The sequence below is a fragment of the Kogia breviceps genome, chromosome 4 (genome assembly GCF_026419965.1).
Source record: "Kogia breviceps isolate mKogBre1 chromosome 4, mKogBre1 haplotype 1, whole genome shotgun sequence".
NCBI classification, from domain to species: Eukaryota; Metazoa; Chordata; class Mammalia; order Artiodactyla; family Physeteridae; genus Kogia; species Kogia breviceps.
Window position 1 is genome coordinate 142,881,166 of NC_081313.1, and position 8,880 is coordinate 142,890,045.

Genomic DNA, 8,880 nt, shown 5'->3' on the forward strand with positions numbered 1-8,880 from the left:
ATCTTAGTTCTCTGACCAAGGATCGAACTGGCATCCCCCTGTGTTACAAGATGGATTCTTATCTACTGGACCACCAGGGTAGTCCTGCAACTTTTATATAACTTTTATATGCTTGCTCTTTAAAAAGAATACCCATTTTCACGTAATTAAAAGAAATAATTCCCAGTATATGGCAAAGAGCACAGGTTACATAGTCAGAAAGACACAGCTTGATATTCTAGCTCTACTACATATTAGCTTGTGTGACCTATGCAGATCACTTCAGTCCTCTGAGCCTCCATTTTCTTCATATGACTTTCTTCAAACTGAGATGACAATGTCTTAAGCATAAAATTGTTACAAGCATGAGTTATGCTTGTAAAGTACCAGGTGCAGCACCTGGCACAGAACAGGTAGCAGCAAGTCTAAGTTTTTCTTCCCATAAGAGACATTCAATTCACTACACAATTGAATTGACCCAGTGCCCTATAGGAGATCATGGTCCAGAGATCATGTGCTATGGAGATCATAGTCCAGAGAGGAATGCAGTCAGATCACTTCAATTCCACTCAATTTCTTTCTTGTGCTTATCAGTCTGCCTTGTATGATCCATGATTTGGTATTTGTGATCCTCATGAGCAGCTGAAGAAAAAAAAAAAAGAAAAGTTTGCAATCCACTCTACTACACTGCAAGCTCCTTGAGAAGAGGGTTACTGTTTCACTTATTCTTCACAGAGACCTTAGTATAGGCCCTTTCACAGAAGGAAGGGCTTTCTGGCCACCCACTTAGACTCCTATGTGGTAGGTTGAGTCCAGTATTTATGATGGGTGAGAAGCTGCATCCTCTCTCCCCTGGGATGCTCTGGCCTTTCCCTCCTTTTTTTCTTTTTAACTCTTAGTGGTTCCCTGGTAGGCTAACCAGCATATGGATAATATGAGGGTTTTTCTGTACTGCCCCACCTTATGATGTTGGAATGGCTTTAATTGGAAGTTATCCTTTCCATTTCTTTCCATTTGGGTTTCATTCTTGGGTTGGGAAACTCTCTGGCTTCTGTTCCGTTCACTTGTGTTGCCTTAACCCTGCAAGTTTGGGATGAGGTGTCCCACTACTGAATCTTTAGCTGTTTCTGCAACAGGCTTCTGTAATCACCACACTCATGCTGCCCTCTGGGGAGAGATCAGCAGTCCTGCTGACATACTAGAAGGCCAGGCTTGTGGCCCTTGCTGCAGCCATTTTAAACATTCTTGAGTATATTTCACAGTGCCTGCCATGGACGTGCTGGCTCCACTTCCTCCTGGGTCCAGGAAGGCTGCTCTGGCCAGAGCTGAGATTAACTGTCCTGAGTCTGCAGACTCAGTTGCTCTCATGTCTATAGCACCTGTAGTGGTGCATGGTGCCTGTTGTCATTGCTAATGCCACTCCTGTTGTTGTCAGGCACCAAAAGTCTCTGGATTGCAAGAAAAAGTGTGCTTCTCTGCAGTAAAAGATAAACTCAGTAGGCCTGGGTTGTCTAAAACCTGCACATTTCAAAGAAAGGTTTGACCACTTGCCAGGCTCCCAGGAGGTAACCTCTAAGTTTTTGGAATATCCTGCCTGATAAAAGCATCTTTTTTACATGGGGCTTCGGGACACTTAATATCAGTTTGACCTCTGAGAGGCTAGAGACTAAGTAACGAAGGTCAGCCATGTATGCACACCTTGTCTACATGACTGACCCTGAATAAAAACTCTGGACACCAAGGCTCAATTGAACTTCATGGATTGGTAGTACTTTGTGCATGTTGTCTCTCATTGTTGATAGAAGACTTAAATGTTGTCTGTATCAATCCACTGGGAGAGGACAAATGGAAGCTCACATCTGATGGCTCTTCTAGACTCTTCCCTGTGTACCTTTTTCCTGGCTAATTTTAATCTATATCTTTTTTTCTTTTGTTTTAAACTGAGGTATAGTTGATTTACAGTATTATATTAGTTTCAGGTGTACAACATAGTGATTCAAAGTTTTTATAGATTATATTCCATTTAAAGTTATTATAAAATATTGGATATATTCCCTGTGCTGTACAATATATCCTTGTAGCATATTTATTTTGTACACAGTTTGTACCTCTTAATCTCCTACCTCCTCGCATTGGTAACTTTTTTTTTTAACAAAATTCACATTTTATTTAGGTTGAAATAAACTATACAAAATTGATTTTCTTCACCAAAAATAACAGCAGTATTTTCTGTATTATTCCTAGATAAACCACAAAACACTTATTTTTGTAGGTTTTCTAGGTTTTGCTTGTAAATCAAGGTGAAGCAGTAGATACAGTCATGGAAAAAGACAGAAGAAAACAGACAAATCAGTTGTCAGTATCCATGGCCTCTAATCCTGTCTTGACTGTGAAACAGAAGTGTTCAACATATACCTGTCAAAAAGCTTATGAAGATGTAAGCTCAATAAAGGAATGTAAACAGCAACAATCAGATGTGGGACGACAATGGCAGTCTCTTCCATTCAAACTTTAACTATAACTTGTTCCTTCAACTTCATTTGATAAAGACAAAATCTACAATGAAATTCTTGTTTGGCAAGCTCACACGTTTCTCTTACAGTCTGATAATTTTAATGGTCCCTTACAGATTTTTAACAGCATACTTAAAACTCCTACTATTCAAAGGCCAGTCATGAGCTTCATTGTAATGTTTTATAAAATGTATTCCTTCTTCCCATACCTCCTCAAAATTTATTTCTTCAAAGAACTGATAACTCAGTACCTGACAATTGGATCCACAGTGACAAATGTTATATCTAAAATGACTTAACTAATACAATTTCAAAGTGCCATTAACAGAGATCACACAGAGTGTAACATGGTACTTTCAATGTTATCTTCTGGAAGAACAGTTAGGTCTCCAAAGCATGGGCCTTCAAACAGGCCATTTAAACAGGAAGATTATAAATGACTAATGTACTCAATGCGAGGCCTACAGGTCAAGATATTCAGTGATTAAGTGGCCTACGTACGTACACCTTACAACTTTTCTGAAAGATATTTTCAAATTTCTTACAGATTTTTTCAAATATCAAATATAAGAGAAAGCCTATTTTAAAAGTCTCTTAGGTATTTTCAATGGTTTCTGAATTATCTGTAGGAAGCTCTGACTTAACTTGTATAGAGTTTGATATATGTATCCACCATTAAATCCAAATCGTGTTTTATATCAAAATTTATGTTAAGCAAAGCCAAGTTACTTGAACTTTGGTCTGTCAAAGTGTTCCTCAGGTGTGCTTTGAGACGCTTTCGCCCATTTTCATAGCGTTCATTCTCACCCTTCATCACAGGAAGAATACATAGGACCTTCACCAATGCATAAACATTAGGAAAAAACTTGATGTCTGGCAGATGAAGGGCTTCATAAATAGTGGATGAAAGCTCTATATCTTTCCCTCTGTGTTTCCACTTGATTCTCCAACAGTGCAGCTCAGCAGAGAGTGTGTCAGGATTAGGTAAATCACTTCCGTACTTCTCAGCATGATGCTCCTCTGATGTATTGAATTTAAGCTGTCCCATGACAGAGGGTACCAGAGATAAGCATTTAAGAGCTTTGAGGTATTGTTCTGAGAATATATCTTTCAGTTCCTGAATAATGTGTTCCACTGTTGGAACACTTAGAGTTTCTTTATAGTAACTCTCAAAGGTTAGCTGAGATTCCAGGTTACTGTGCTGAGCTCTGCGAAATTTCCCTGGGAGTTTCATCTGAATATCAAGTTTGGTTGCCAAATTTGTGGCTTCCTCAAACCAAAATTCATGATAAACTTAGATATTTTCCATCACTTCATTTAGTGAATGCAGCACTGCAGTCAAACTACTGGCTGCAAAGAAGACATCAGAAGTTTGCCCCTGAAGATTTTTCCCAAAGGCTCTTGTAGAAGATAGAACATTTTTAAGAACAACATTGGTAACGATGAAATCAAAATCTGTTACTGCACTACAGAGTACAAATGCTCGGCCAGCTATACAGTTATTCCATCTAACATTTGTGTCACTATTTATACCATCTAAACATAAAACAAGTGCTTATAGGAGGTCCACTAAGATTTCAAAAGCATCATGCCTGCCTGTCCACTGAGAATGGCAAATTTCCTCAGTTCTTTGCCCCATTCTTCATTGTTCTGAAATGGAACAGAAATTACATTGTCAAGCTCTAAAAGCAGTTGTGGTGATCAATGGGAAAAAGAACAAACTTCCTCAATTGTTCCTAATGTGACAGATACTCCCATAACAGGCACTGATTTTGCCAACCACTATTTAAGGCACAGGAAGAGCAGAGTGTGTAGATAGCTTGCAGATATTTCTCTAAAAGTCTAGAAGCAACAACTTTCATTTTGGAAGAAAATCCACTGGACACAATGTAAGCCTGGCCATGGCAGTACTCCATGTTTAATCCCCACTTCTCAGTTATTGTAGTGTGAAATTTCACAGCCAAAATTTCTGCATCAGCTTCATAAGGCAGGAAGCCCACAAATTCCTCTCTCAGGTCATGAGCTTCGTCAACAAACCTCACCAACACAGGCAGGTGCTCTTTCCCTGCTATGTCCACCACATCGTCAGTGACGATGGAAAAGAAGTGAGAGTCTCTCACTTTCCTGAGGGTTTCTTCCCAAATGCAGCTCTCACAGATCTCTAGCATCTGTTTCTGCTGTGTTTTCGAACAGAACAATGTGTTAACTGCTGTTGTCTCAAAGTGCCTTCTCAGAACCTCTTCACCAGAATTGATCCAGCACTCCAGCAGTGCTTGAAAGTTATCAGGAGTAAAGAGACCATCTGGGATTTCATCAGTTTCATGTCTATCCAGAGGTATGTTGTTTTCACGTAAGAATCAAAATCTCAAATAAAGATTTTAAGTATTCTTTGTTTTCCTTCTCTTCAAGGATTAAAGGTAAAATGTCTTCACCCTGCTCTTCGCTTCTTCTGCACTGGGGTTCTGAGCATTGCTGTTGTTTATTTCCTTATGTTTTGGTTCCTGTTCAGAAGTTTCATCAATTTTTTTCTGTTTCAGTGTCCTGATTTCATCTTCACTCAATTCTTTTTTTTTTTTTTTCCGGTATGCGGGCCTTTCACTGTTGTGGCCTCTCCTGTTGCAGAGCACAGGCTCCAGATGCGCAGGCTCAGTGGCCATGGCTCACGGGCCCAGCCGCTCTGCGGCATGTGGGATATCCCCGGACCGGGGCACAAACCCGTGTCCCCTGCATCGGCAGGCAGACTCTCAACCACTGTGTCACCAGGGAAGCCCCACTCAATTCTTTTATTCGTTTTCTGTGTCTACTGTGTGGATTATTCAAATGGCTGGTAAGATCAAATATTGTTGGCATTGCATTATCTCGAAGAACTGTCCTATAAGGACTCTCCCAATGACTTCACATGTATCTGCTTCAGTTAATTTTGAGAAATACAATAACCCAATCATTCTTTAGTTTTCTGATGCCTCTGCAAAATGTATAGTGCTACAGATCATAGAAGTCTCAAAGTGTTTGGCACACAATCAGTAATGTTTATTTAGTTGATCAGGTGTTTTATCTTCTAAGTCTGCTCTCCTGCAATTCTCCACCCACTTCTGGCATCTGGCTGAATCCCGCGGGAACCTGAAAAAGGCCAGGTCCGACTGAGTGCTCTTCCGCGTGCAGTTGGGGGCCGCGCATAAGTTCCGCATCGTCGTCTGCCAGCCGGCTGGCCCAGCCCTCGCAGCCCTCCCCTCCCTGCCTCCTCAGGGCAGCCGGCCCGACGGGCCGGGGAGGGGAGCCAGGCCGACTGGCCGGCTCGTTAGGGCCAGCGCACCGTGGGGAGGGGCGGGCGGGCGAGAAGCCGCGAGGGGCAGGAGGGGCGCTGCAGTCCGAGGCCGGGCTGAGGATGCGGCCACACAGTGCTGTGAGCGGCCGGGAGGATTTACCAGCGCCGCCGCCACTGGTGCACCTCCCGCCCGCCCGGGACGCTGCCGCCTCCTTCCCACCCGCATTGGTAACTATTACTTTGTTTTCTATATGAGTCTGTTTCTGTTTTGTTATATTCATTCATTTGTTGTATTTTTTAGATTCCATATATAAATGGTAACATACAGTATTTGTCTTTCTCTGACTTATTTCACTAAGCATAATACCCACCAGGTCCACCCATGTTGTGGGAAATGGCAAAATTTCATTCTTTTTATGACTGAGTAATATTCCAGTGGTGTGTGTGTGTGTGTGTGTGTGTGTGTGTGTGTGTGTGTGTGTGTGTACGCACCACATCTTTATCCATTCATCTGTTGAGGGACAGGTCATCTGTTGTTGACTATGGTAAATAATGCTGCTATGAACACTGGTGTGCACGTATCTTTTCAAATTAGTGTTGTTTTCTTCAGATATATACCATGGAATGGAATTGCTGTGTCATATGGTAGCTCTATTTTTAGTTTTTTGAGGAACCTTCATACTGTTTTCCACAATGGCTGCACCAATGTACATTCCTACCAACAGTGCACAACAGTTTCCTTTTCGCCACATAGTCACCAACATTTATTATTTGTGGTCTTAATAATAGCCATTCTGACAGGTGTGAGGCGATGTTTTTTTGTGGTTTTGATCTGCATTTCTCTGATGATAAGTGATGTTGGGCACCTTTTCATGTGCCTGTTGGCCATCTGAAAGTCTTGTTTGGAAGAATGTCTATCAGCTCCTCTGCCCATTTTTTAATAGGATTGTTTGTTCTCTGTTGTTGAGTTGTATGAGTTCTCTATATATTTTGGATATTAACCTTTTATTAGATATATGATTTGCAAATATTTTCTCCCATTTGGTATGTTGTCTTTTCATTTTGTCAATGGCTTTCTTTGTTGTGCAAAAGCTCTTAAGTTTAATTAGATCCCATTTGTTTATTTTTGCTTTCATTTCCTTTGCCTTAGGAGACAGATTTTTAAAAATATTTGTACAGTTTATGTCAAAGTGTGTTCTGCCTATGCTTCTTCCTGGAGTTTTATGGTTTCCAGTCTTACATTTAGGTCTTTAATCCATTTTGAGTTTGTTTTTGTATATGGTCTCAGAAAATGTTCTAATTTCATTCTTTTACATGTAACTGTCCAACTTTCCAACCATCACTTATTGAATGGTCTGTCTTTTCCCACATTGTCTATTCTTGCCTCCTTTGTCAAAGATTAATTGACCATTAGTGTGTGGGTTTATTTCTGGCTTTCTATTCTGTTTCATTGATCTTTCTGTCTGTTTTTGTGCCAGTACCATATTCTTTTGATTACTGTACCTTTGCAGTATAGTCTGAAGTCAGGAAGCATGATTCCCCAGCTCTATTCTTCTTTCTCAAGATTGTTTTGGTTACTCAGGGTCTTTTGTGCTCCCATACAAATTTTAAAATTATTTGCTCTAGTTCTGTGAAAAATGCCATTGGTATTTTGATAGGGATTGTGTTGAATCTGTAGATTTCCTTGGGTGAAAGTTTAGTATCTTTAAATAACAAACATTTATTATCTCACAGTTTCTGTGGGACAGGAATTTGGGCATGGCTTTGCTGAGTCCTCTGGCTCACAGTTTCTCACAGGACTTAAGTCAAGGTTTCAGGTGCTGAGGACTCATGTGACGATTTGATTAGGGAAGGATCTGCTCCCAAGTTCACTTAAGTGGTTATTTCATTCAATTACTCAAGAGCTGTTAGACTATAGACCTCAGTCCATGGGTGAGTAGCAGGCAGGTGATTTGAGCTGATGCTGAGGAAAAATTTATTCCAAACCTGGAAAAAGGCAAAATGTTCATTGCTTGATTCCTTCATATCATGCTAAAGCTTCATCAAAGAAATCAGTTAGGCTTTCATCTGACTCTGGAATATAACTAACAATTAACAATTGGCAAGGGTACAGACAGCTCTGTAAAGTTAGTGGTTAGTTTATTGAAAATTATGGGGTTTGATATTTTGCTGCATTGTGGAGATGATAACCCTAAAGTTTATAGGCTTGTTTTCTTGAAGAATATTTATAGATTTTCATCTGACTGAGTAATTTTCGATTCTTTTCCCTTTGAATAGTACAGAACTATGTTCTTCGAATGCTCTTGCCACCAACCCCATTGTCTTCTAATTGGTTTCTTTGTTAATAAGTTAAAATTTGGCATGTGATTATTACCTGTTGTTTTTAACAGTGAGTGCCAATTAGACTGTGGAAAGCAGACTTGACCAAAGATACTGCTCTGAGTATTGCAAGCCATAGAAATGATAAAAGCAGATGACATTCTGCCATCTGCAGAGGGAGAGGTGTGGGGATGTTTTGTCTCTGTACAATCTTAAAGCAAAACTAAAACAGCTGAAGTGAGGCTTGTACCTACAAGTTCTGATTATGTTATATGATGAAATTCTAGTTGTTGCAAAAAAGGATCAGAGAAATAAGCAATACGTTTTTCCTAAGCAAGCCAATGAGTCATAGGGAATTTTATAAAAGGAAGCTGAAACTGGCTAGACAATGTGACTGTCTTTGGAAACTGGTTGTTTTTCAAGGAGAGGGAGTAAGAGAACAGTGTTTTACCTCATGACCTCAGTTACTGAGTCAGTGGATAAAAGTCCAGTAAGTTCATTCACAGCAAACACAGCAGAGAGTACAGTAACTGCTTCAAAGTATTTTCAGAGAAACACCAGAAGGCAGAATGATTCAAAAAAAGAAATAAGTGACCGGAAGCCTATGGACTAGCTAATTTAGGGAATCAGATGTAAAATATATAACTCTCACTCTGATAGATTTTGGTAAATGCTATTCATGCCAGGGAGCTTCCTAGCCTACAGAACAAAATAGATTGAACAGGAAGAACCAAGGTAGCATGAAGAATTTCAGGAGTATTTTAAGTAATCCTACTATCTAGACATCAGGGAACCTAATTTCTA

The 8,880-nt window shown here is 40.1% G+C and overlaps 1 pseudogene; it reads right to left on the bottom strand.

Moving 5' to 3' along the window:
* Positions 1–3,086: 3,086 nt before the first annotated feature.
* Positions 3,087–5,686, bottom strand: LOC131755198 (52 kDa repressor of the inhibitor of the protein kinase-like; annotated as a pseudogene).
* Positions 5,687–8,880: the final 3,194 nt, after the last annotated feature.